We start from the raw sequence: 27339 nt of genomic DNA, 5'->3' as shown, positions 1-27339 counted from the left end.
GGTGAGCCAGGAACCAGATGGTAATTTGAGAGTGGTTTAGTAAACTACAACAGGGAGAAGTAAACCTTACAGCCATTGCTGTAAGTCCAATCTTAGTCATGAAAAGTAACCAGCTGACTTTGGACCAATTATACCCTGTCTGCCCAATCTACCTCAAAAGTTGTTTTGATGAAAAATTGAAGAATAGAGTGCTTTACCCTGAAATAATGGTAGCACATAAGTCTAATAAGCACTTATAACCCACATTGTGGTTTTAAATGGAAAGGATACTTGAATTAAAGCCTGCTTTGCAAGTAAAATAAGCAGGAGCAAGAATACATTTTTCCCAATCATGGAAGAATGATGGAATTCCGACAATATGTGTTAGGAACTTAAGCTTGCAGCAATGTCAGAATTAAAGAATGTATTCATAACTGAAGTTTATATATTGTTTTTGCATTTTTAATATTTTATTGTACACAACCTAAAGTCCCCCTGTGAGGGAAATGGGTTGTTCTTAAATATGAAAAATAAATAATAACCAAATTTAAACAAGAATGTTTCTCACATCAAGCATATATTATACAGTACAGCAAATGTAAAGATCTAAAGTCTGTCTTTTAAGGGGCCCAAATGTTTATAAATGTAAATTAGCAGATGTGCAAAAAGGGAAAATTAAAATCCCAATCTTCTTTTTCTTTCTTCCCTCTTTTTTTCTTTCTTTATGTTCTGGATTTTTAATTTTGTTAAATGTGCTTTGTGGTAAAATTTACATTGTTTTTCTACTATTTTTCATTCATCAATATGTACAAAAACATTAAGAAACAAAGAATGGAGACCTTAACATGCTTAAGATCTGCAGTCAGCAATATTCTAGTGTACTGTGGAAATGCCTCAATGATAATGATTCAAGAGGACATTTTTTCTGGATTGTTTTTTCTACAGCAGCTAAATCTGGTCCACTTTCAAACTTGATCTCTGTTTTTGGGTGGGGGAATCAACTTTTTGATGGATGCTAAGTAATGAAAAGGAATATTGGAAAAATATTAAAAAAAACATTTCCAGTTTTACAAATTAACCACACTTAGGTACTCTTCTCAAAGAATCTTAAAACAGAGGGGGGGAAAGGCTGAAAATGGTTTCCAAAGTAATAATCAATTGCATCATCCTGTGAGGAAAGATTAAAGCAATTAGGTATCTATAGCTTGGACAAATATATAAAATTATATAGAATGTGAAGAAGTTGACAGATTCTTTGCCCCTCTCACAAAATGCAGAGCTATCCAAACAAATTGAATAATGGGAATTTGGGACAGATGAAATGAAATTGTTCCATTCAGTGCATTATTGTGAAGCTTATCAGTGAAGTAATTATCTGTGAACTTAACCTAGATTTAAAAGGGTTTTCAATCTTGGCTGATCAGGTTATTGATGATTGTTTCTACAAATCATAAAAATTCCACATTACCTTCAGTATGGATGATTGTATTCCTATGAGTATTAGCTGCCAGACAGCTTAAGTGGGAAGGCAGTACTGTCATCTGATTGGTTGCTGCACAAATAAAACATGTGGAATGATTCATTTTATAATCAGATGTAATTGAACAAAGTGTTTAATGTGAAATATAAAGGTTGTTTACAGTTTTTGGGTGGCAGCAGGGCTTGTATTACTTAGGGATGCAATGTCTCCATAACTGTATAGCAGTTCTAATTGGATGAGTGAGATTCAGATGCATAGTAAACAAAGCCTTTGATTCAGTTGTACATGACAAACTACTGATAAAATTAAATTCTTACAGTATTTCTGGATCCCTTCATAAGTGGATTACTGTGTTCCTGTCAAACAGGCAACAAATAGTAAAAATAGGGAGCTCTGTATCAAACCCTACTCCAGTTAATAGCGGTGTCTCCTAAGGCAGCGTTTTAGAACCCACACTCTTTATACTCTATATAAATTATCTTTGTGACCACCTTATAAGCACCTGCGTCCTCTTCACTGATGACGTAAAACTATTCAACACCATTGACAGACCTTAATTATGTGTCTGAATGGTCAATTGGCAACTCCAAATCTCAACCAACAAATGCTCTGTCCTACACATTGATGTGAAAAATCAGTACCCCAAATACAAGCTAGATGGATATGATCTCATTGATGATCCTCACTCTGTCAAGGACCTTGGTGTACTCATATCAAATGACCCAAGCACCAGAGCTCACTGTAACAGCATTGCCAAAAGGGCATTAAAAGTTGTAAATCTAATCTTATGAAGCTTCTCTTCTGGAAATATTGAATTGTTAACTACAGCATACAAAACTTTTGCTAGACCAATACTCGAATACAGCTCATCAGTCTGGAATCCACACTGTAGATCAAACATTAATACAATTGAGTGAGTCCAGAAGTATGTCACAAGAAGAGTACTACACTCCTCTGCTCGCAACAGAATACCCTATATCACCAGGCTTGAAATTTTGAGCTTGAACAATCTTGAAATTTTGAGCTTGGACAACCTTGAAATTTTGAGCTTGGACAACCTTGAACTACACCGCCTTGGACTTAAGCATAGTACGCAAAATTATCTGCTACAATATCCAGCTTCAACCACAACAATACAAGAGCACACAACAGATATAAACACAATGTTAACCGCTCCAAACTTGATTGCAGAAAGTACGACTTCAGCAACAGAGAGGTCAGTGCCTGGAATGGACTACCTGACTCTGTTGTTACATCTTCTAATCCCCACTCCTTTAACTTACTGACCTTACCTCCTTCCTAAGAGGTCTATAAGTGCACAATTGTGCCTACTATCCTTGTCCTTGTCCTATTGTCCCCATTTATTCAAACCTATTTCCTGTATTATTACTCATGTTTATACTTATACCTATTATCTTGTAAGCGATTGACAAATCAAATCAAATCAAATCAATCAAATCAATAAAAATTGTAATCCTTTAGGTTAGAGGTGTCAAACTCATGTCATCACGGCAGCATCACATGATGTATTGGGACTTTTTCCCCCTTTGCTAAACTGGGCATTGGCATGGCTGTGATGTATCTGGTGCATGGGCTGGGAGTTTGACAGCCCTGCTTTAAGTTAACATCTATGCTAGTGAGTGAAATAAGGCTGTGATATAAATATAAGGTAAACAAACAAATGCATCAGATTTCAAGTTAATCTTAGGTTGTTACAGCTGCTTAACTTTTTGGCTCACACTTTGAAAATATATAAGAACATTGTTCATGTAAACAAACCAAAGCAAATCTGTCAGCACTCATAAAAATTGTCGAATCTATCTATTTTTGTAAGTTTAAGATGACAATTATATCAGACTCTTGAGTTCTGTAAAACACAGTGATGATGAAGCTGTGAGTCAGAGTTGTTCTGCAATTTTAGGGAGCCAATCTAGAAGTGTTGGTTTAGTTATGGGCTCGACAAAAAAAATCTATTAAGTCTAATTGCACCTATTAAATAAACGGCTCACTATGTTCTGTATCATCCAGAGAAAAATGTCCATACATTATCAGCCAATATATTAATTTATTCAGACACTGAAAGTATTTCGGTGATCTTTCTCAGCATTACAAATCATGAATTATGAACCTGTATAAATGTTTAAGATAGTGATGACTCAGAATTGCAAGTTACCATGTTAATATATGAAACAGAACCATGCAAATTAATGTAGAAGCTGTCCGAACTAAATATTAAAAATGATTGTCAAAACATTTTGAAAAGATCTTGTGGAACATCAATTGTTTGGGGATATCTAGCACTATAATTAATACCTTTATAATTAGAAGTTTAGTAAAAGCTAAATTGGATTTAAAATGTTTGTGCACTCTGATTCTTTTTCTAAGAATTTTTGGGTGGTACTATATCTAACTGTACCATTCCTGATCATGAGCCAGGGGGACCTGAAATAGTCAATCTGTAGTAGTTTAGAAGTGTGGTACCTCATTGTACTATTGTGTACAATTTATTTAAACCACAGACAATGCTTTTATTAAAATTTTCCATAAAATGAACCAAGACCTTGATGATTAGAAATGAGATCCTAGAATACTGCATTCAGTTTTGGTCACCACACTATAAAAAAAGATGTTGAGGCTCTAGAAAAAGTGCAGAGAAGAGCAACCAGGATGATTGGGGGACTGGAGACTAAAACATATGAAGAATGGTTACAGGAACTGGGCCTGTCTACTCTAGTGAAGAGAAGGACCAGGGGAGATGCAATAGCAGTGTTCCAATATCTGAGGAGATGCCACAGAGAGGAAGGGGTCAAGCTAAGTTCCAAGGCACCTGAAGGCCAGACAAGGAATAATGGATGGAAACTGACCAAGTAGAGATTCAACCTAGAAATAAGGAGAAATTTTCTGATAGTGAGAACAATCAACCAATGGAACAGTTTGCCTTCAGAAGTTGTGGGAGCTTCATCACTGGAAGCTTTCAAGAAGAGATTGGATTGCCATTTGTCAGAAATGGTATAGGGTCTTCGGCTTGGGTGGGGTGGGGGTTAGACTAGATGACCTACAAGATCCCTTCCAACTCTATTAATCTGTATCTGTATCAGATCCTTTAAGATAAAGGACATATTATGTTCACCATATCATTTTTGATAATTGTATCATTACTAAATATTTTTAAATATTATACAATTTTGTTTTGCAAACTATTGTTTTTAAAAAATATGGAAAACTAGAGTTATAAACTTCTGTTATATGGAGTTAAAATGATTCATGTATGCAAGTCTTTATACTTCTTTGCTTGTATCTCAAATGAGTCAGTTTTGATTCTGTATGGGATTTAAATATAGCAATGAAAAATAGCACAGCTCTGTTTAGTAGAGTTATACTGCAGTGTATTTTACATTTTTCATTTATTAACCATCATACATAGCAGAAAGATAGAATATTAATATACTGTTAAAAGCAACACTCAAAACTGAACCAGACTTTTAAACAAGATAACCTAATTGTCAACTACATGTGATATTTGCATTAGCACCAGCATCAAAAAGCTACATTGCTACCTGTTAAACATTGTACATTCCATCGAATTTCTTAGGTCTGTTTGTCCTCTACTGTACAGTACAAAATCATTTTATAAACTTTATGTTTGCATCCTCAGCTACTTCTAAAGAAGTAGAGGTGGTCCCTGACTTACGACAACAATTGAGCCCAAAATTTCAGTAATTAAGTGACACATTTGTTAAGTGAGTTTTGCACTTTTTTGACTCAGTTGTTAAGTGAAACACTGCAACTGATAAGTTGGTAACCTGGTTGTTAAGTGAATCTGCTTCCCCAGTGACTTTGCTTGTCAGAAGGTGGGACACAGCAATGGTCATAAATATGAACCAGTTGCCAAGTATCTGAATTTTGATCACATGATCGTGGAATATTGAAAAGGTCATAACTGTGAAAAATGGTTATAAGTTTTTTTCAATGCCATTATAACTTTGGACAGTCACTAAATGAATTGTTGTAAGTCAAGGACTACCTGTAAAAGTTCCATAAAGTAACCAGCCTTTTCTAATAGGTAAGTGTGACGCTATACTATTCAGGATTTGTTTGACTCTAGTATCATCAGGAGAAGCTTTATAACAAGGGTGTCAATCTCAAGGCCCACAGATCAGATCTGGCCCATGTAGTACTTAGTTCTGGCCCGTGGGGTTGCCCTGGAAACAGCGAAGTACCAGCCCATGGCGCCTCTGCCATGGGTGCCTCTGCCAGCAAAAACTGAGCTCCATTTTTGCTGGCAGAGGGCTGCAGGAGGATTCCCCCAGCCATGCCTGGGCCACTACAGGTACCCTCAAAATGAGGGATATTGAGCTGGCCATGCCCCCCCTTGGCCACACATGCGCCAACCCCCCAAGGTCAAACACAACCCTGATGCATCCCTCAATGAAATTGAGTTTGACACCCCTGCTTTATAACAATCGTAGGCTCTTTCTTCTCCTTTATAATCACTTACATGTTGCTTGGAGGCTTTCTCCAATCTTGAGGCAGATTTTGGAATATCACAAGATGTAATGGTTTGTGGGAATGAGCTTTGGAGATAGAAGGAGGAACTGCAGTCTAGACTATACAGAAGGAATGAGGATATGACAAACCTCTCCAAAACAACATTTCTTGGATTGTAAAGGCAAGGGAAAGAGAAATTTGCAAGATAATGTAACCTTAAAATAAAAATAGAGCTTGTATTCTTGGCTGTGTTTCTTGCCTGGATTACCTCACAAGTCTGCCATGATTGGCTGTAATAGAGATGGAAAACCCCTTCCATTTCTGCTGAGCAAAGATATTCAGTGGATTCCACTATATTACCAATAAATAGGTGCAATTACACAGAACTCTCATAGTTTACTGTGGAATGTTGACTAGATATTGTGAGGATAAAAATTGATCACTTTAGTTATAAGGTCATAGGTTTGGCAGGTCAGAGTACAGCAGTGTCTATGGTTCAGATTCTTTTGGACAAGTTATTTGCCTGACCTTTGAGCTTCCTGGCTTATTACATTTAAGAAGAGACATTCATTTGGATCCAGATTATAAATTGTTTTTTCCATGTAGGAGTCCTTCTACCTCATTGGAGAGATCATGGTCCAACCGCTAGAGCAGGGGCTCTGAACCCCTGGTCTGTGGACCAGCACCAGGTTGCAACATGCCAGAAACTGGGCTGCCAAACAAACGAAGCTCCCTCCACGGGATGCAGTCAGTATGAAAAAACACACACCCCTCCAGTCAGTAGAAAAACCTCTCTTAATGGAACTGGTCCCTGGTGCCCAAAAAGTTGGGGACCATTGCTCTATAGCTTCCTTTATCCTATGTGACTTAATGTGGCATCAAGTCATTTAGCACAGATCCCATAGTAATATAATTCTCCTAGGTTGTTCACTCATTATGTTATTCAGAATGCTGCTCAGATGTATCCCCATTGCTGCAATGCCATCATGACATCTGCAGAAAGAAAGTCTTCCAAAAATTGGCATTGCATAATTATGTCTCTATTAGGCTGATATCACTGAGCAAAATTGGTGGGGCCCAGACGAAACAAACTCCTCACCAATTGAGTTCTCTATATAATGTAATGGCTGGATAGTACTTATTAAAGAGACTTCTAGATGTGTGTGTCATCTCTAGAAGGTGTAGAATGTGCTTGGTTGGCATGGAAGGGAATAATAGATGCTGATGTTTGCCCTCTCTCTCTTTCTCTCATCAATAATAAACGTGATTAATAGCACCATTAGTTGTAATGATTTCTTTATCCAGACTTTTTATCTGCTCTGCCGTGAATCTTTGAAACTCAACAAATTGTTTATAATAATGCTTTTGTGTTAAAAAGAACTAATCGCTGCTTTGCCTCATCTTTCTAAAATATCATCTGCTGAAATCTCATCGTAAATATTAGTCCACAGAACACATTTTATCTAAACACTACATACAGTGTGTTTAGAAGGTAGGCATAGATTCCCCTAATGGGATTATACATATTTAATATATAGTAGTTCCACTAAGCATGCTGATCTTTGTAAACACACACAGTATGCTCTTAATATTTGTTGCCAACTTTTAATTACATATTGACCGAAAGGCTGCTGACTGTCATATTTCCTGTGAGCACTGCACTTTGTGAATCTGCAGCTAGACAAAACGGCTGCATGTATAGTATCTCATATCCTTTTCAAAGTCCTTACCTTTGGCTTGTGCCAACTGAGCAATAGAATACACCTGTTCTGAGAAAATGCTAAAGCAGAGTGTTTTTCAGAAAACTTTTTTCACTAACCCTGGCTGACTTCTAGTACACGATTCAAAAGACGATATACTATTTTACCACATCTGAACATTGTTACTCTGGAGAGGAAGTTAATACAATTTAGGATTGCAGTTAAGTCATCATAAAGTTCTTGGTCTGCATGAGTACAATTGTAGACACATAATCAACCTCTATAAATGTAAATATTCAAACTCTACATAGGGTATAAAAATTGTGTCTTGAGAAGTGGATATAATTTTAATGCTATAGATAAAAGGTTTAAGGCTAAAAGGCTCAACATAAAAAATAATATTCTATATGATCTTTTCCTTAATCTTTTTTCTTTTTGGTCCACATATCTCTCCATGTATGTATTCTATACTATTATAGATATTATCTAGATGGTACTTATTGTTATATTAAATATAGTGTCCAACAATTATTACATCTTAAAACTTTTAATATTTTAATATACAGCATGTAACACTTTCATTTATTTATTAAATTTATATGCTATCCTTCTCAATGATAAGATAACTCTAAAGGGAACATTTATCCAAATACTGAAGCACATTTTTGTAAGTTAGTTTTGAACATTTTGTATTAGGCGTCTATACCACTAATTCTATACTCTTTGGGATTGATGAAAATGAGTGATTCAAAATACTTCATTTAATTCATAGCAGGGAAGATACAAATCAGTGTAATTGTTGATGATGGAAACTTTTTAATATTGCCTAAGATATGCATTAAATCAGATATATAGCAGATATGGTAACTTACAGTCAGAGATATAAACTGGCTCTTTGCTTTCTCCAATATATCCTGCGTATAGTCTACTCTACTACCTCCATTGTGTTAGTTTTCTGTCTTTGTGTGAATAACTTCACAGATTTTTAAATCTTTTCCTCCACTTTCTTAATTTTTTGTTGTTGGATTTCATGCTTAATCTTTGATATGACAGCAGTCTCCTCATGATCATGCCTGTCTTATTTAGGTTGCTGTTCCTTCTGTCCCCTCCCTCCCCCAATATAGTCTCAGTCTCTCTCTCTCTCCCTCTCCCTCCCTTTCCTTCTCTCCTCTCCCTCCCTCTCTCCTCCCATCTCTCTCTCTCTCTTTCTCTCTCTCCTCCTCAGCATGTGTGTAATTTGTTTTTATGGAATCTTGTATTCACAGGTAGCACTTTGCTAGTATCTTTCTTGTGGTCCTTTTGCTCCCTTCTTCACTTTTGCATTATCTCTTTTGACTGGTGTGGAAATGTGATTTATCTGTAGATATCGATTGATAGCTGATTCGTCTGGCTTCCAGGATCTAATATTTTTGGACTTGGCTTAGTACAGGATTATTTATTTATTTATTGAATTTATATTCCCTCCTATTCGTCCATGATGATTCAAGGCGGCTTACAAAATATAAAGCCACATTTAAAACAATAAAAACTAACAAAAAATAATCAAATAAATTAATGTAGTACAATATAACAAAATCACCCCCCAACTCCCTCCCACCCCGCCCCGATGACAGCAAATCACACGAGCCATTTAATGGGATCCATCCTGCTCTGGGTTTCCCAGGCCCACTGGCAGAACCAGGTCTTCAGTGCCTTCTAGAAGAATATTAGAATGGGGGCCGTTCTAATCTCTGGAGAAATGATGTTCCAGAGAGAGGGAGCCACCACGGAGAAGGCCCCTCTTCTGGGTCCCATCGGGGATGGACCTGCAACATTCCCTGCCTCCCCACTCTAATGGGTTGGGTAGATGTGACTGGCAAGAGACGGTCCCTCAGATAACGTGGTTCCAAGCCATGAAGGGCTTTAAAGGTGACAACCAGTTCCTTGAATTACATTATCATGGTTTCCTAGTTGAAACTATGGTTAAGTCTGTCCATATGTTGTGAAGTTAAAGAGTTTTCATGTCCTCTGATATGTTTTGTTCTGAGAACATGAGAAACAAGTCTCGCAATGCATAAAGCCAACTTAAGAAGAAAGAAGAACAGATGTTGGTGTCCTTATTCAGTTCTTAAGTGATCCCCAATATTCCTAATATATTCCCAATATCTGAACTGCCATCCAAGAAGACTATCTGAAATTAAGTGAAATCTCTATAGTAATGCAAATGGGGGTGGATCAAGAAAGAGAAAAATGAAGACATCAGTAGTTGACTTTTGTAATTAGATAAAATTATATTTGAATAATGGATTTGATTCAGCAATTTGATTTTACTCAATTAGACAATTCCTATAGTTTGGGGAAATTTGATGTGGACATTTGTTATAAAATGATATTGATTCCATATAGATTTTAAGATCAATTCAGAAAAAGTATTTTTGGATGTATGCAAAAGTATCCCAATCATTTCAGAGCCATCTGATATTGTTTGGTTGGGTTAAATGCTGCAACTTTCCACAGTTAGTTTTCTTAGTATTTTGGCCTTTCTTCGATATTTTACTGCCAGAAACAATCAGCCAATAACTCTCAGTCACAGACCTTCCCACATTGGCTGGCTACTTTGGTCACCACTTGTTGCTGAACTGATGTCTTTTTAAACTTTGTGAACTGGTGTCTATCTCAGTGTCTTCAGTCTCTTCTATCTACAATTAATACCAAATCCTCAGTCACAGTACCTCACTTCTATATATCAGCAATATGCTATTCTTTACACGCAATGCTAACTCCCCTGGAATTAATCTTTTAATGCCTTATCTGCCTCACACATACCTTTTCCAAGAAATTGTATATGCAGGATGAGCTCTGCATGACTGTGCAGGGCAACACAGCTCCTATCAGCTGTCCTGTCACATTATTCTTCACCACTATTAAATCAACCTATAATGGATGCCGCCCTGCTGTCCTCTTGGTTTCAGTACAATGGTTTTGCCACAGTTGTTGTAACATCTCTTGCTGCTCTCAATAATTTGGCCTGTTGATTTCTTCTGCTAATGGATACCGCTTCTGCCTTCTTGCCATTGCCAATAGTATGGGATTTATTTCTCTTGGGAATTTCTTCAGGGTTGCCTCTATAACTGTGTTATTGTTTCAGTGAGTTCAAACAATTTTTCTGATAGGTGAGGCTTTTGTGGCTAATTTTTCAGCAGCAAAGTAGCAACCATGGTACATTGGAATATCTACAAGAAATACCACTTGCCTGCAAGAAGAGATCACAAATCAGATAACTAGGAAAAGAAGTTGCTAAAATTCTTTGGGACTTATAGAATTCAAACAGACATTTACTTGCTTCTGATTTAACAATTGCTATAAGAAAGATGAAAAAGTCAGGCTAGTGGACCGGCAGTATCTGGAAACAACATAATAGAAGAGCAAGAACTGGAGAAAGTCACCTGAAAATAGAAGTAAAATTACGGGAAAGGAAACATAATACCAATAAATAATAGGTGCCTAGGATGCAGTCCCAAAACATCTGAGGCACGACTTGAACACCATCAGCATTGACAAAAATTACCATTAGTCAATTGCAAAAGGCAACTTTACTTGGAGCAACTTACATCCTACAAACATACCTTAAACAAGTCCATAGACATTATTGAATCTCCATAGACATTATTGAACATCTGCCTGTCCCAGGTACCTGGGAAGGCTCAATAGGTGGATACAAATGCTAAAGTTAGTCTAAATATCCAACCAACCATAATAGCACTGGTAGCTGGGAAAGCAAGACAGGATATGTAATTTGTATACCATATCCCACACTATTCCACTGTCTCCTTGCCTCAATTAGATGGCTTGTTCTCAGGGATGATCTAATCATCCTACTATTATATCCTAACTTCATTAGTCAGACAATATCTACCCAGGCAGTTCATGTATTTCATTAGTTTTATTCTAAGGATGAAAAAGCAAGGTATGACTCATTTGACATGAAGTGATATTGTTACAAGATCCATCCCTGTCTGGCTGAAGCATGAGTGAGATTTGAACCTCACCCATTTTAGCCTTTAGATATGATAAATGCTTCAGTTTGCAGTAAGGAAATTTGCTGATCCAACAGATCTCTTGGTTAAAACTTTGCTGATTGACTGTAATGCCCAGTTGACACAGGCCATCAACGGATCGGCTCCTAAGTGTCTTCTGTTAGCTTGTTTAGCCTGAACCTTTGGTTTACTGAGCCTATAGGTCCATGCAGTTTTCTTGGGAGATTTCAGAAGTGATTTGCCCTTGCCTTCTTCCTAGGGCTGAGAGAGACAGATCCAAGATTACCCAGCTGGTTTTGTGCCTAGGGCAGAACTAGAATTCACAACCTCCCAGTTTCTTAATTCACTACATTAAAGTGGATATAAACAACTTATTGTGAAACTTTATTAATAACTTAGTCAATTCAAATTTGACTGAATACCCTTCATATCTAATCTTTTGTCTACCATGTATATTAGAGAAGCAAAATTTGGTAGCCGAAGAGAACATAAAACATATCAGTCCTTTGTTTTCAGCAACAGAAAGGAAAATTGACAGTTGTCTCTACTCCACCTTAAAACAAATGCATCCAATATTTTCAATTTCTTAGTTACGTGTTTCCCTATTTCAAGACTGGATAACATAAATCTTTCCTTAATGGTTTGATCATCCTTTCTCCCTTTCCAAGTCCAGGTCTGCATTCTTTCACATAGCCTTAGTCTTGGAGAGACCTCCAAAAATTGTAATCAAATTGGAATTTTTGATACAAAATACATTTCTCTGGATAATTTAATTGAATGGCAATTAAATTCACATGCAAATAAAACTGTTTTTTGTTTTTGTTTATCACACTTTTACCACATCCGTAACTTTTGGGAAATCAACCCCAGCATACCACTTAAAAAACAGGAGAAGTCCTCTGCCTGGACAAATTTGTATGCCTTTGATGTATGTTACATTATTATTAGCAGGGATAATAAAAATAATAGATAAACTCAGCCAATGAAAATTCATTTTTAATAGTATGAAGAATTTCACAACTATGTCATGCATAATCCAGAATAGATTTATTACTGATTTCCATTTAAAAAGACATATCAAAAGGGATTAATCAGTTAAGTATTATTAAATAAATGGGTCTTGGCACTTGTATGCATATTAAGGGTATGTGGATGGAAAGCAGTGGCTTTTGTCCTTGGATCCCTTTTTCTTGATTGGGTTAGAGAAGTTCTTTGATCTGGCCTAATTTCCCTCTAAATTTCTTACCTAGTTAGATTTATAAGTAATTTCAGAAAGACAAGCATTCGTTCTTTTAATGGCTTTTTTCAAGCTGTTGACAAAGTTATTTGTTGAAGTGCAGCTTTAGCTTCATATTGTAGGCCAAGAAAGAAGCAGACATAAATATTGCTGTCCCAGGCATCTGTTCAGAAAGCCATCCAAATAGTGCTGCCCCATTTGAACCTTTGTTTGAAAGCTGCACTCATTCTAATTGCTAATGTTGCTATTTTGAGGTTGCTAGCCAGTTGGCTATTCTATTTTGATCTTTTATCCTATTATTCTGGTAAGTGCCAACTTGTCTGTTTTGCAAACCTATTATCGGTTACCATAGAGGGAACTATTCATTAGTAATAGCACATGCTCTTATATGGTATACATTAATCAGGATTTAGCTTATGTAAACAAGTTCATGTATTATGTTTTGATATGGTTCCTCTGATGAGAGTGAATGAACAGTTTCATTTTAGTAAGTCATAACAGGAACTAAATAGACAAACTCTAATCAGTATCTCAGTTATGTCAATTGAATGTTTTTCTTTTTGTTCTCTTCAACGGCACGAGGGCACTTATTTTGCTCAATGCCAGTAGATGTGAAATGTAACTTTATTATTTGTAACTTTATTATTTTTTCTGGAAATTTGACCTTTCTTTTTCATTAGAGAGACAATGAAAGTTAGATGCCCTAGAGAATTTTTCCGAATAATATCAGTTTAGGATTTACATTTAAATTACAAAGCCCTTCTGATAGTAACACATGCCCTCATCACCCTTTGCATAAACTACTGCAATGTGCTTTACATAGGGTTATCTTTGAAGACAATTCAAACTGTAACTAGTTTAAAATGCAACATTCAGCTGTTAACAGGGATCACAGGTTTATGAGGATCTTAAAGGCAACTTGACTGCAGGAAATACTACTTCAGCAACAGAGTGGTCAATGCCTGGAATACTCTACCTGATTCTATGGTTTCTTCCACTAACCCCAAACTTTAACCTCAGACTGTCTACTGTTGACCTCACCCCATTCCTAAGAGATCTGTAAGGGGTGTGCATAAGCGCACCAACATGCCTACTGTCCCAGCTTTAATGTTCCCTTTTATTCATATCTATTTCATGTATTAATAATCATGTTTAATAGACTTCTTCTCTTAATCTATAAAGGTTTAATGGATGTAATGTCTAAATTGACCCCTTTCAAACTTCAGGCCCATTTGTCCCATACAAAAATGGTTCATTCTGGGCATCCCAGGGGATGCTGGGAATCCTATATTACCTGAAGTGAAAGGGATAGGGGGCCAGAAGCATTTCTTCTTAGTGGTGGTTTCCTAATTCCTTTACTGAGACACTACTCCATTATATAAGGTACTGTAATTAAAACAATCTTGTTCTATCAGGCTTTTGGTGCTGATATTAAGGAGCCTTGGTAATATGATTTATTTATTTGTAAATTATATTCTTATGGTTTTACTGGGCTAGATGAACTAGTTTTTGTATTGTACTAGGTAATGACATGTCATTGTTATTCTATAAGTTACATGAGAAGATAGTATGCAAATACTGTATAAATAAATTAAGTAGCCTAGGCTTCCCCCATGCATTGGAGAATATATAGGGCAGTGCTGGTGAACTTTTCAGCACAGTGCTGAAACAGGAGCACACATGTGCATGAGGGGGAGTGCCAGAAACCAGAAGAGCAGGTCCTTGGCACTCATGCACATGCTGGAAGCTCAGCTTCCCAGCACACGCATGCGCGCCAGGGAGCTACTCTTCTGGTTTTTGGTGCTCCTGCATGCACGAAGACTAGCTGGCCGATGCGCATGTGCACACCAGAACCCAGAAGAGCAACAGGCAATGGCTGGCATGCTCGGAGAGATAGCTGTGCATGCTACTTTTGGCATGCATGCCATAGGTTCCCCATCATAGATATAGATACACTAATTTATTTTACTTATTTATTTGTACCCTGCCTTTATTATTTTTAAAAAATAACTCAAGGCATTGAACATATCTAATGCACCTCCATCCTCCTATTTTCCCTATAACAATAACCATGTGAGGTGAGGCTCTGAGAGAGTGACTGGCCCAAAGTCATCCAGCTGGTTTTCATAACTAAAATGGGACTTCAGCTCACGGTCTCTCATTTTCTAGCCTGGTACTATAAAAATCCATGGATGTACTTCAAGTGTCTCAGAACATATCTTCTATAAATTACTAAGTCCAACTTAACCTCTGTTCACTTCATCCATGTGAAGGAGATCCCCTAAATACTAACATAGCAGTCTTTAAAATAAGTCATTTTGGGAATTATTTTTACTTCTTTATTTTTTCATTGGAGATAATTACTTTGTTAAATCAAACTTTGTGTTTCTTTCATCCACAGCTAGTCTGGAGGTGACAGCATTTAATTTATCAGGAAATGGTTCAGAAGATATTTGGAAAAAGTTTAAAAATTGGCCTGAGACAGTGGTAGGATTCAATTTTTTTTACTACCGGTTCTGTGGGCATGGCTTGGTGTGCGTGGCATGGGAAGGATACTGTAAAATCTTCAGTCAGAGGTGGTATTTGCCGGTTCACTGAACTATTCAAAATTTCTGCTACCGGTTCTCCAGAACTGGTCAGAACCTGCTGGATACCATCTCTGGCCTGAGAAGAAAAAAATGACCCAGCTCATTAAGAAGTGAAGAAACCCACACTATAAACAAATTTATCAAAAGTTAAGGTCTTTTTGTTGTTTGAACTAGATTTAACAGATTTAACAGATAATCAGAGTTGGAAGGGACCTTGTAGGTCATCTAGTCCAACCCCCCACCCAAGCGGGAGACCCTACACCATTTCTGAAAAATGGCAGTCCAATCTCGTATTGAAAGTCTCAAGTGATAGTGCTCCCACAACTTCCAAAGGCAAGCTGTTCCATTGGTTGATTGTTCTCACTGTCAGAAAGTTTCTCCTTATTTCCAGGTTAAATCTCTCCTTGTTCAATTTCCATCCATTATTCCTTGTCTGGCCTTCAGGTGCTTTAGAAAATAGCTTGACCCCTTCCTCCCTATGGCAGCCCCTCAAATATTGGAAGACTGCTATCATGTCTCCCCTGGTCCTTCTCTTTACTAGACTAGCTAAGCCCAGTTCCTGCAACCGTTCGTTGTATGTTTCAGCCTCCAGTCCCCTAATCATCCTGGTTGCTCTTCTTTGTACTATTTCCAGAATCTCAACATCTTTTTTATAATGTGGTGAACAAAACTGGATGCAGTACTCTAGGTGTGGCTCTTACTAAGGCTTTATAGAGTGGTATTAGTACCTCACTTGATCTCAATTGCATTCCTCTGTTAATGCAATTTAGGATTGATTGCATTAGCTTGTTTGGCTGTTGCTGCACACTGCTGGCTCATATTTAGCTGGTTGTCTACTAAGACTCCAAGATCCGTCTCACAGTTACTGCTATTGAGCCTGGTTTCACCCAGTCTATACATGTACTTTTGGTTTTTCTTGCCTAGGACTTTACTTTTCTCTATATTTAATTTCATTTTATTAGATATGGCCCAGTATTCTAGTCTATCAAGATCCATCTGGATCTTGAGCCTATCTTCTTGGGTGTTAGCTATTCCTGCCAGCTTAGTATCATCTGCAAATTTGGTAAGTTCCCCTTCTATTCCCTCATCTAAGTCATTAATGAAGATATTGAAGAGTACTGGGCCTAAGACAGAACCTTGTGGCACCCCACTGCTTACTTCTCTCCATGTGGATTTAGACCCATTAAGGACTACTCATTGAGTACGGTTTGTCAGCCAGTTGCGAGTCAGTGCTATCTATTCCACTTTTTTCTAGCTTACTAAGAAGTAGGTTGTGGTCTACTTTGTCGAATGCCTTCCTGAAATCTAAATATATTATGTTCACAGTGTTTTGCTGGTCTACTAATTTAGTCACTATTTAGGTGTCACTTACAGAAATAATTATTGTAGAACAATTGCATCTAAATTATTGTTGAATTTTAGCTTATTTTTAATTGTTTCTGTAGATGTATACATTTATAACTTTATACTTTTCAAAAATAATTAAGGGCTCCCAAAAGTGTTGCTGTTAATCATGCAGTTTATAGTTGAGAAAAGGTTTAGCATCTGATCCTTGTTGAACAAACTGATACATTATACAAGATCAAAACTTGACTGAGCAGAGGTGAGGGGATCAATTTGATTCAGTGATGCTTGTCAAATTTTAAAGATCTGGCATTCACAATGTTGAAATTGTGAATGGAAGCCTGTGTTTAAAAATGTCTTTTCTGGACTTCTGTTTTTCTTCTTACATTAGTTAGTAGTTACCAGATGCATTTATTTAAAAATATTTTCTTTTTGGGGGGGTGGGTAGGTATTAGGTGGTTTATTTTGCCTTTCAGTTATCCTTTAAGAAAAAAATTAATTAAAAACACATTGTGAGCGTTCCAATGAAACTCCCCATTTCATTCAGCACTCAGAAACAAAGTAGGAATTTATTGAAGAAGTCATAGTAAGAATTTATTGAAGAAGTCATATTGGCACATCTGGGAAAATCCAAATCTGAATGTTCCAGGTTTTCCCTTCCCAATTGAAAATCAAAACCCATCTCCTGCACCTACCAGTCCACCATATGGTCCAATCAACCATCATTCAAATGGGAGATATTCCTCCAGATACTCCTCTCCAGGTATAGGGTAACTTGTCCTTGACTTTTGAGAGAATGTTATTGAGTCTAATCTTCCTCCTCTCTATGATATCCCCCCTCCCAAATTCCCAGGAACAAAAGTGTGGCAGCCTTGAAGCTTCCAAGTAAAATATGGCTTCCAAGGCTGACACACATGGCTTTAATTTAACATTAATTAACTTTAGCATAAAACAACCTAAAAGGGGTATCCAAAAATCAATATAACATTCACACAATCACTGTCAGATTTCTCTAATATGAGTTGTAGAAAAGGAACTGAGGCAGTGTGATCATTTTTGAAAAAGACCTTTAAAAATTAGAGAAGAGTTGTTGCCAACGGTACGGTCAGATAAGAGATGTCATATCCTGCAGCTGCATAATAGGAGAGAAAGAGGCCCAGAAGGAACCTTCCCTGGTTTCTCAGACTGTAAAGGACATGGCAGAAGATTTCAAGCTGCAAGATGATGTTAATGTGTGACCTTACAATAAAGTAGAATTAGCTCAATCAGTCATGTTTCCTGTCTAGTTTACCTGGGAGGACTGACAAGTGGCAATTTCAGATAACTGAAGGAGGTGCATCATAAATCCTTTTCATTTTTTTAAAATTTAATAGTTCAGATTTTATGTTAGACAAGAAATTTATGAGCAAATATTTTAAGAGAAAACATAATAATAAACAATAAATAATTTATTAACTTTATATGGCATCCGATTCTCAATGATATGGGGCAGTTAATTAAAACTTCATCATAAATTTATTTTAACCCAAAATCACAAAATACATTTTATCAGACATCTTCATCAATCTCTATTTTCCTGAGATAGATTTACATAGATAAAAAAAGGATTCCCTAAATCTGAATTAGTTTTGTGTGCTTTAATATTATTATGTATTTATTTATTGCCACTTTGTGGAACTTTCGCACATTATGGTCCTTCCTGACTTAAGGTTCCATTGATTAAGTGTCATTAATAACCAAGGCCATTGTTCATATTAGGAGTAAAGGAATGTTTTTAAATGTATCTATTTCATCAGTGTCATGGATCACCTGCCTCACCGCCACCACAATTGAGCAGATAGAGGTGAACCCCAGGAATGATTTAAAAATAGAAGTTGGCAGATGTGCCTCAAGCTACATGAGTCATATTTTAATGTATTCTTGTTTTCTGTAGTTTATAATTATTGATATAAGGAAAGGGATCGTAATTTCCAGCTTCCCTGAGATTTACAAAACTTTGGTTGCCTAGGAGTTTATTTCATTAATTACTTGCAGAAAACAGTGCAATAATGTTTGTGATGTAGTTTCTTCCTGTTCAGCCTATTCTGTTTCCTGAATACATGCCACCAAATATGCTTCCATCATGCTATTTGGTGCTATCTCTGGCTTGATGGTGGAGCTCCTTAGGCTTATGTTTCTTTAAACTGCTTTCCTTAGGGATGGAGTTGGAAGTGGTCTGGAAGTTCATGGCCATTGTGAACCTCAGCCAGCTTATGGGGTTGGGGAAAAGACTCATCATATCTTAGACTTGCTCTTGGGAACCCTCAGTTCCTTGTTATCAGCTCTTTTTGGCAGACTGAACCAGACCAAGAAATAAACTCTACAGAAGCCTAAATAAGTAAATTACTTTTATTTAAATTAGCTCTGGTAAGATAATAATATACATCTGATTGTGCTTCCATGCCTCCTTTTATATTCCTGTGAACTAGGGGGTATCTGCCTAAATTGTTTTTGTAATCTATCTCTGTTATTGGGATTCCAATAATGTTTCTCTCTCTGTGGTTTTGGTAAGAGATTTTCCTCTTTGACTTCCCTGAGTTTATTCAGCATCTGACCCTCCTCCTCAGGGATGTTGGATCTGTTCAATCAGCTCCAGAAGCCAATTGGAGCCAATTAGATTTCAAAATGTAGTTCAGGTTGTTTCTGAGGTTTTGATACACAGTTCCACTGAGACCTTGGACACCATTTGGAATGAGGTAGTAGCTTTAAGCCAGATCAAATCCAGGTGAACTGTTTCTGTACACTGACCTAATGGTGTGCATAGCTTGGTTGCAAAGGACCTCTGGAGAATGAAACAACAGAAAAAAATTGCTGGAGCATCACTAGCGGAAATATGGAAGTGAATCAAAGAAGACGCTTGGAGCCTTTATTGGGCTCTTATGGTAAAAGGAGTGGCAATTTTTTCCCCACATTTATTCCATTCTCTGAATATGATCTAGCATCCCAGTTCAGGGTGGGGTCAAAGAGGACAAGGGATTCCTGCCATTAAGAGTAGGAAAACTATTTTTGACACTTGGCAGATAAAATGTCTCAAGTTGACTGATATATTCAAATGGGAGATCAATTAATTTATAATTGGAATATATACTTTTATCAGCCATTTATTTTAATTAGTAGTCTATATTTTTTCCTTGCCATTTTTTCTAATGTGACTTCTGTTAGATATATATACGGATTGCATATATTTGTTAAGCAAGTAAATCTCCAGGATTTATTTCAATTATGGGACCATTCAAGATGGGCAAGATCTTGAAGCTGAACATTGAACATGATTTTTGACACTTTTCCAACCTATCTATTCTTTTTTTGGGGGGGGGGGATCTTAAATTCCACATTGTCTTCTTAAGTCTTTCCATAAACAATTTTTCTCACATAAGTCTTTGAGTGCATTTAGAGATGACAGATACTCAGCATGGGTTGTAGAAAAGGGGTGCTTTTATTGAAATTAGAACAGCTTTTAGCTGATTGTGCTCAGAAAATGTTCTTCATTTTGATGCTTCTCTTAACATGAAATCCTTCTATTTGCATACTTTCTTAATGTTCCATTTTCACTTTCCCCATCTAATTAACTCTTTGTCATGATGGATTTGGTATGGTTTACGCCATAGTGCCTCAAAAACCTGTCAGCTTTGTCCTTTCTTTAAGTGTCAAGAGATAAATATTTACTCTTTCTGCTATCTGGTCTAAATACATTTTGTTCTGATGGGCTAAATTACCAGGACAAATATAGAAATACATTTCTTATTAGAACTGAGCCATTGAATTTATGCTGGAATATTTGCTTTGTAAAACTGCAGCCTCCATCTTGTCCCTGTGGTTCATGCTGCCAATGCTGTTAGCCAATTTACACCCTTTGTCATTTTGTGAACATTGTGACATATTGTCCATGCATTAGCTAAAGATCCTGTTCACTTTTATTTTTAAAGATGCTTTAGTTGATGACCTGAATAGGGTAAACTTACATTTTGCTTTCTCAAAGAATTGTATAAATTACTGAACAACTTAAAAAGCACCCAGCTATACATATATTTGAAGGCGCATGTACCATTATGCAGAACAACTGGTAATTAAAATAATGAATGCAGATAATGCTTCGCTCTATTTTTTCCTTTAATGGGTCTTTGTGAACCCCCTATGTGAGAAAATATTGACAACTGATCAAATATGTATAAAAAACTTAAACATGTCATTTCTATACATTATTTTTAATATAAAATTACCTTATTATACATACTATCCTCAGCAGAAGCATTTTTATTGTAGTTCTCCCTTTTGAATCTTAGCTTAGTGTGCAATGAAAAGGGAAGTCATAAACCCACTACCTTCATTACATTATCTACTTCTGAAAAATGAGCAGGCAACATTGATCATGACATACTAGCAGTTGCCTGCTAGATATCTGTTATGGTAATAAATTACCCCTTTTCTCTGATTACTCAGTAGGTTATTTGGCATTAATCTCTTCCTTCTTTGGCGACCTCCACATTTATTCAAGCCATGCACATATTGCCATAGATTTGGAGTCATATACTAAAAGCTTCCTGTAGTTACCATGGACTCCTATAAAATCCAACTAGTCCTCCACCAAATAAACTGCTCTCTTGAAGCAGTGATAAGCAAGCAGGACCTCATGTACTTTAGGTATGTAAGTCAGAATATGAGGTGGAGAAAAAAAATCTACTGTGCTTAGCAGGGTTCAGAGTAATATATAGATTGGGAAGACAGCAGATAATGTGGATGACAGTAGATAATGTAGATGGATGAGATGAAGAGTTTCACTGAAAAGGCTACAAAAAATAGGTCAAAATGATGGATATCTATTCACACAGAACTAGAAACTGTCTGACTTGAGGGTACCCAATTAATTATCATATTGCTGGAATGTGAGGGTTTTAGGGCATATTTGTGCTACACTTTTAAGTTGTTCCTTTTTTATACTCCTGGTCGTTCAACTCCAAACTGGCTTGAAGAAAAACCTGTCAACTTTGGCAACATATTGAGAGGGATTCAGGCTCCCCCATCTGGACAATTTGCCAGGTGCTGTGTCCTCCCAGTTTTCTGGTCTATGAAAACAACGGTCAATTGGTATGTTTCTATGGACAACTCTAACTACACATATGTAAATCTTTTATCTCAAATGACTGAAGAGTCAAGGGAACGTGGAAATGTTGCAACAACAGTAACAGTAGTTAGACTTACAGTGGTGGAGAAGGGAGTTGTTAGTTTGTGCCTTCCAATGAGTCTTGACTCATAGCAAGTTCCAGAACCATATCCTTGCAGTTTTCTTAGCAAGAGTTTTTGGAAGTACAAGAGAATATTACTGTCCCAAGGACACCAGCTAGTGCCCAAGGTGAGACTAGAATTCATAGTCTCACAGTTTCTAACTGCACCAAACTGTTCTATGGGAGTATGAGGTATCTGTCGCGCCGAGCGACCGGTCCGTTGTTCCGTCGGCGTCCTTCCACTGCCTATGGAATTCCCCGCAGGGAAGAAGTTTAGCGGGACCCTCGCAAGGGTGAATACCAATAACAGACACCAGACATCCAATTGCTTCAAGGGAGGGAGCACATCGCGCCCGGGGCAGATGGAATGGTCCCGGCAGCCCCGATTGCTTTGCACAAACCTCTTTTATTATTTTCTTTTAAGCGGGTGGGGGAGCACAAAGGAGGTAGCAGAATTTTACCTTATATGGAAGAAATCATAAACAAAGAACAAAGTATGTGATAGTTTGTAAGTTTGCAAGTATGCTTATCATACTTAGCTGACGTGTCCTGGGATGGAGAATACCAACAGTCATCGTTTCGCGATCGTATTGAAACATTTTGCGGTAGGCTAAAACAAGGTCATCAGATATGTGCAAACATCCCTGTGTCTGTGTTTGGCAATGTCTGCTTAATGGTGGAATAGCTACAGGTATCATTTTAATAGAAGTAGCAAAACTGTCATAAATAAATAAAATGAGGTGCATTCCTCCCACTGTAAACTAGGCAATGAATTGCTGGGATTAGGCAATAAAGTAAAGGAATCCAAGGAATCCTTAGAGCAACATAAACTGCACCTTTAAAAAGCATCAGGAAAATATCTTTGGGTTGCATTTGAGAAGCAAATAAAGTGCAATGTCATCCATTTCTGTCTGTAAAAAAGCATATTTATTATTGTTCATTTTGGTGATCCAAAAAATTAGACAGTGTGAATAACCCTTTACTGGAGAACACTCTTCTGGTTGTTGAAATTCCACACAGAAAGAAGGTTCCTGGTCTTTCTCTTTTGTTTCTATTTTATAAGACTAACAGAAAACCTTGACAACAGAAGCTGAATATTTTAACCAACATTGCTCCTTCTACCTGTTCTATTCAGCATTTATTCAAGCTATTGCAAAAAATATTTTAAGTGTTTCAAATCCTATTCACCAGCTTCCATGACAAGCCAAATTTGAGGCATGGATAGAATGGTAAAGTTTATTTCAGATACACTATTCTTAATAATGACAAAAATCAGCTATTCCAAATTCAGAGCCTTCATAATTCTGTATATTGTAACATTTTCACTTATGGTATCTGTCTGGAAAGGAAATAGAAAAATAATACATTATCTTTGATTTTATTCTAAACTACAGAACCAAAATTAGCCTATAGGACAAATATATAAATCTGCACAAATTTGGAATGTATGGTTTCAGACTTGCCATCTTCTTAGTCTTACCTTTGCATTTTGGTTGACTGATGCTACGTAAATTCTGAAATTCCAATAAAGCTGACACTTTCTCTCAGGTGAGAGTTTCTATGCAAACAGAGTCACCAGCCTTCCTCCTCTCCTCACACAATTTATATTGGGAAATATTTCCTGTGATAGCCATTGTGGCTGAGAGCATGCATCTAATAATCTAATATTTATTAGAGAGTACTGCCACCTAATAATGATCTGGTATTTTGCAGCCCAGATCTGATTACCCTAACTGAAAAATAGGTGGAAGGAAACTCAACCAGCTAGTATTTAACCTGCCTCATTCAGCTCCTAAACCAGGTTTTCTTGCTTCATACATGGATTTTCTCTTGTTGGTCCTGGCTGTTCCCCATGTAGCTCTTCTCCAAATTTCTTATAGTTGTAGCATGATGAAAGCTCAATTGATCCAATGGCCCCCGATTTGGCTATCCAAACTTTGGGGTTCTTGTGGCCTCTGAATTTGGTGGTTGTTGGTAACCAGCAAGTTCAAGAGAGCACCACAAACTTCACAGTTCAACCCTAAGCTCCAGATACTTTCTTCTATCAGAACCCAAACTCGTGTCTAACAAGAACATGGTTATATTTTTCTCCTTTCTTCTCTCTATACTTTCTGAACTGGGGATAGTTGTGGGCTATTATGAAATTTTTAAAAATGCTGTTTTTGATCCAGTGAAGACTGAAAAGTGCGTTAGAAATGTCAGTGTCAAGTTGTGGAAATCTGGGGCAGTGTGTTGCTGCTTAGCTTGTGAGAGTTCAGTTAATGAGGCCACAGGGGGACAGACTTCTAAGCATCCCAGAGCAACAGGCCTGGCAGACAAGTGCCCATTTTCCAAATTCTTCTCTAGATTGATAAAACTCTCCTATAAAATTACTAACAAATCATCAGCCATGATCTGCCTCTATTTTCAGTGTTGTTTTGCTTACTGTAGATGGTTCTTTGCTTAGAGACCCCATTTGAAAGGAGACCTCAAAGGGACTGCAAGTGCGGTCTAAATTTGAAAACATATACAAAAACAATGTTGCAGGTTGAAAGGATGATTTCTCCTCTAAATGGGCATCTTTGTGACTGGCAGGATGAGGGGATGTTTGTTTTTAAATATGACAACATGCTTAAAACTGCTACTTTTTCTTTAAAAAAAAGCTACAGACTAAAAGTTGTTGATATATTAGAGAATAATATATAATAGAGGATAAAGCAGCTACTTATTTTAGGACTGTTTAAAAATCTGTTAGCCTACTAAATAATAAACACAATGGCTTCATGTGAGAATTTATTAATGTGTGATTAGAGGTCTACAAATTGTGTCTGGGCCTGATAGCTAACAATATATAGTTTTATTAGCCAATGGAAATATACAAAATGTCTCTGAGCATAGGCAGAGTGGTTTTCTCCTTTTACTGAGCATGGACTCACCATTTGGTCTCTTCCTGGCATAACAAAACAGTTCCTTCTATTCCTCAAAAACAGCATTAAGAAGATTTGAAAGAGTTTATAAATATGTTATACAAGGTAAGATCTACAAATTTCTCATGAGTTTCTCTATGAAGATTACACAAAAATGATGTGTGCTAATAATATTATTTACCTAATGTACATATGAAGGTGAATCTTCATTAAATACTTTTGAAATGTATTTACTCAATGAACATCTACTCCATAGACATCTCCATGAACTGAGCTATCTATTTCTCCAAAGTTAAAAGTTCTCTCTTCACTCCAACTTTATCACAATTCATTGCAGGACTCCTGAGTTGATTTTCTCCCCCCCCTGTAAACAATTTGGGCTTGTATGTTGTTAGAGACTGATATATCCCTACAGTTACTCCCTCCCATGTGCCCACTCCTTTTGACCTCAGTTGCATCTTTTGTAATTCATTCTTCTGCTATGCTGCTGTTTAGGAGATCCATGTTTTCCTATGCCCACAGCTACTACAACAATGGTCCCATTGTGCTAGACTCTGCTCTTCCAGAATGGGACTACAGGACCACCTCCATGTTCACAGATGAACTGCACAGCAATGGGGCTTTTTCACACTAGAAGAACTACCGTATCATCCCTTTGATTAGCTTGTGACACAGGGAGAGTAACATCCATGTGTTTCTGTTGCAGACAGTATTTGCTTTTGCACAATGCCTCTTGTGTCAACCATAGCCATTAGAACTCAGTGAAATATCATGAGATTGTATATGAGACAGCAAAGAATTGTATATCATTGCAGCAGAATAGCTTGAGAGTCTGACATTCCTTCATGAGATTTTATGACCTTTTAGTAATTTTATTGGGAGGGAGGCATTTTGGAAGACTACTCTATATGCTCCCCTTAAAAAGAAAGCCAAGTTTGTGAGTGGGAAAGAATGTAGGGGATAGGCAAGCCTGCAGCAAAGATTGATTGTTTATTTATTTATTTGTAAAATGTATTATTTGCCCATCTTGCCTCACGGTAACTCTGGGCAGCTTACAGTATTAAAAGATAAAACTGTATAATTTATAATAATATAAATACAATATATAAAAATCAACCTAGCTAAAAAGATGGGAAGGGAGGGCCTATGATGAAAAGGGGAGAAGGTGGAATCTGTTGTTATTCTATCAGCCACCCCTGTGTGAATCCCTTCCATTGGAATCCCAAGTCAGCTGGCAGAGCCAGGTCTTTAAGCTCTTATGGAAGGTAAGGAGGGTTGGAGCCGACATCACTCTCGAAGGCAAGATGTTCCAAAGGGCAGATACCAACAGCAGAGAAGACTTTTCTCCTGGACCCCACCCGACAGAATTCCCTGGCTGATGGGACCTACAACATGCCTCTTCTGCCAGCACAGGCCAGTCCTAGTGGAATGAGACAGTCTTCAAATAGCCTAGACCATGCGATGAAGGCTTTAAAGGTGATTACCAATACCATGAATTGTACCTGGAAGCAGATCAGTAGCCAATGTGGAGCAGTGGTATTACAGGGGCTGCTTTTGGGCCCCTCAAAATTGCCCGCACCTCTGCACTCTGCACCAAATGTAACTTCCAAATGCTCTTCAAGGGTAGCTCCATGTAATGTGTGTTCTAGGGAACAGGTGACAAAAGAATTCAAAATTCCACCACCTTGCTTTGCTTAATATATGATGAGGCAGAGAGAAACTTGGGCAGGCTTTCAAGATCCTATTATTTACAGCATTGGAAATAATTATTGAAATCCCTGTCATACATCCTTCTTGACTTGGCCTAACTCAAAGGGCTGACAGTGAGAATGTCACTGCACTATTTTTTACTTTCCTTCATTATCACTGGGGAGGAAGACTATTCAACAAAGACTCACCAACCAGAGATGACTCATCAACTGGAGCTTTAACATAAAAACATTCATCATCATATTGACAGAGATGACAGACTTACTATAAGTAATTTTCCATTACTATTGAGAAGTCTATAGATGCTTTATTCCATCAGAATTCACTGCCTTTCTCTACCCATCCATCAGTACAAGCAACTCTGATTTCCATACACCAGGCTGCATATGCGTCTTCACACATATTCCTTCCACCCTTTAACTTCTGAAAGAGGATCTTTTTCCCATTCAGCTGAGCTAATAAACCATCTTCTCCACAGTTAGGAAATTTGCATTTCCATGGCAACAGACATAGTCAAAAGACGCACTGAAGAACAAGAGAGACTTACATTTTATGTGCATTGCCCAGTTGCCCATCTCCAGAATGTGCCACCAATCATTTTTTGGGAGGGCAAGACAGAAAATACCACTC

At 37.3% G+C, this 27339-nt stretch overlaps 1 protein-coding gene across 2 annotated transcripts in view; it reads left to right on the top strand.

Annotated features, from left to right (window-relative positions):
• Positions 1-27339, top strand: part of SGCD (sarcoglycan delta) — a 322572-nt gene that overhangs the window by 53676 nt on the left and 241557 nt on the right. Inside the window, exon 3 of one of the 2 annotated variants that reach the window (XM_087924232.1) lies at positions 15302-15387. The exons of the other annotated variant lie outside the window; for it this stretch is intronic. The gene's annotated coding sequence lies outside the window, so the exon portion shown is untranslated. The remainder of the gene's footprint in view (positions 1-15301; positions 15388-27339) is intronic. 2 annotated transcript variants of the gene reach the window in all.

This window comes from Pseudonaja textilis, chromosome 2, assembly GCF_049901715.1.
Source record: "Pseudonaja textilis isolate UNSWEBS1 chromosome 2, rPseTex1.2, whole genome shotgun sequence".
Classification (NCBI taxonomy): domain Eukaryota; kingdom Metazoa; phylum Chordata; class Lepidosauria; order Squamata; family Elapidae; genus Pseudonaja; species Pseudonaja textilis.
Note: the sequence above shows the minus strand (reverse complement) of the source record. Positions and strands in the feature narration are given on the sequence as shown.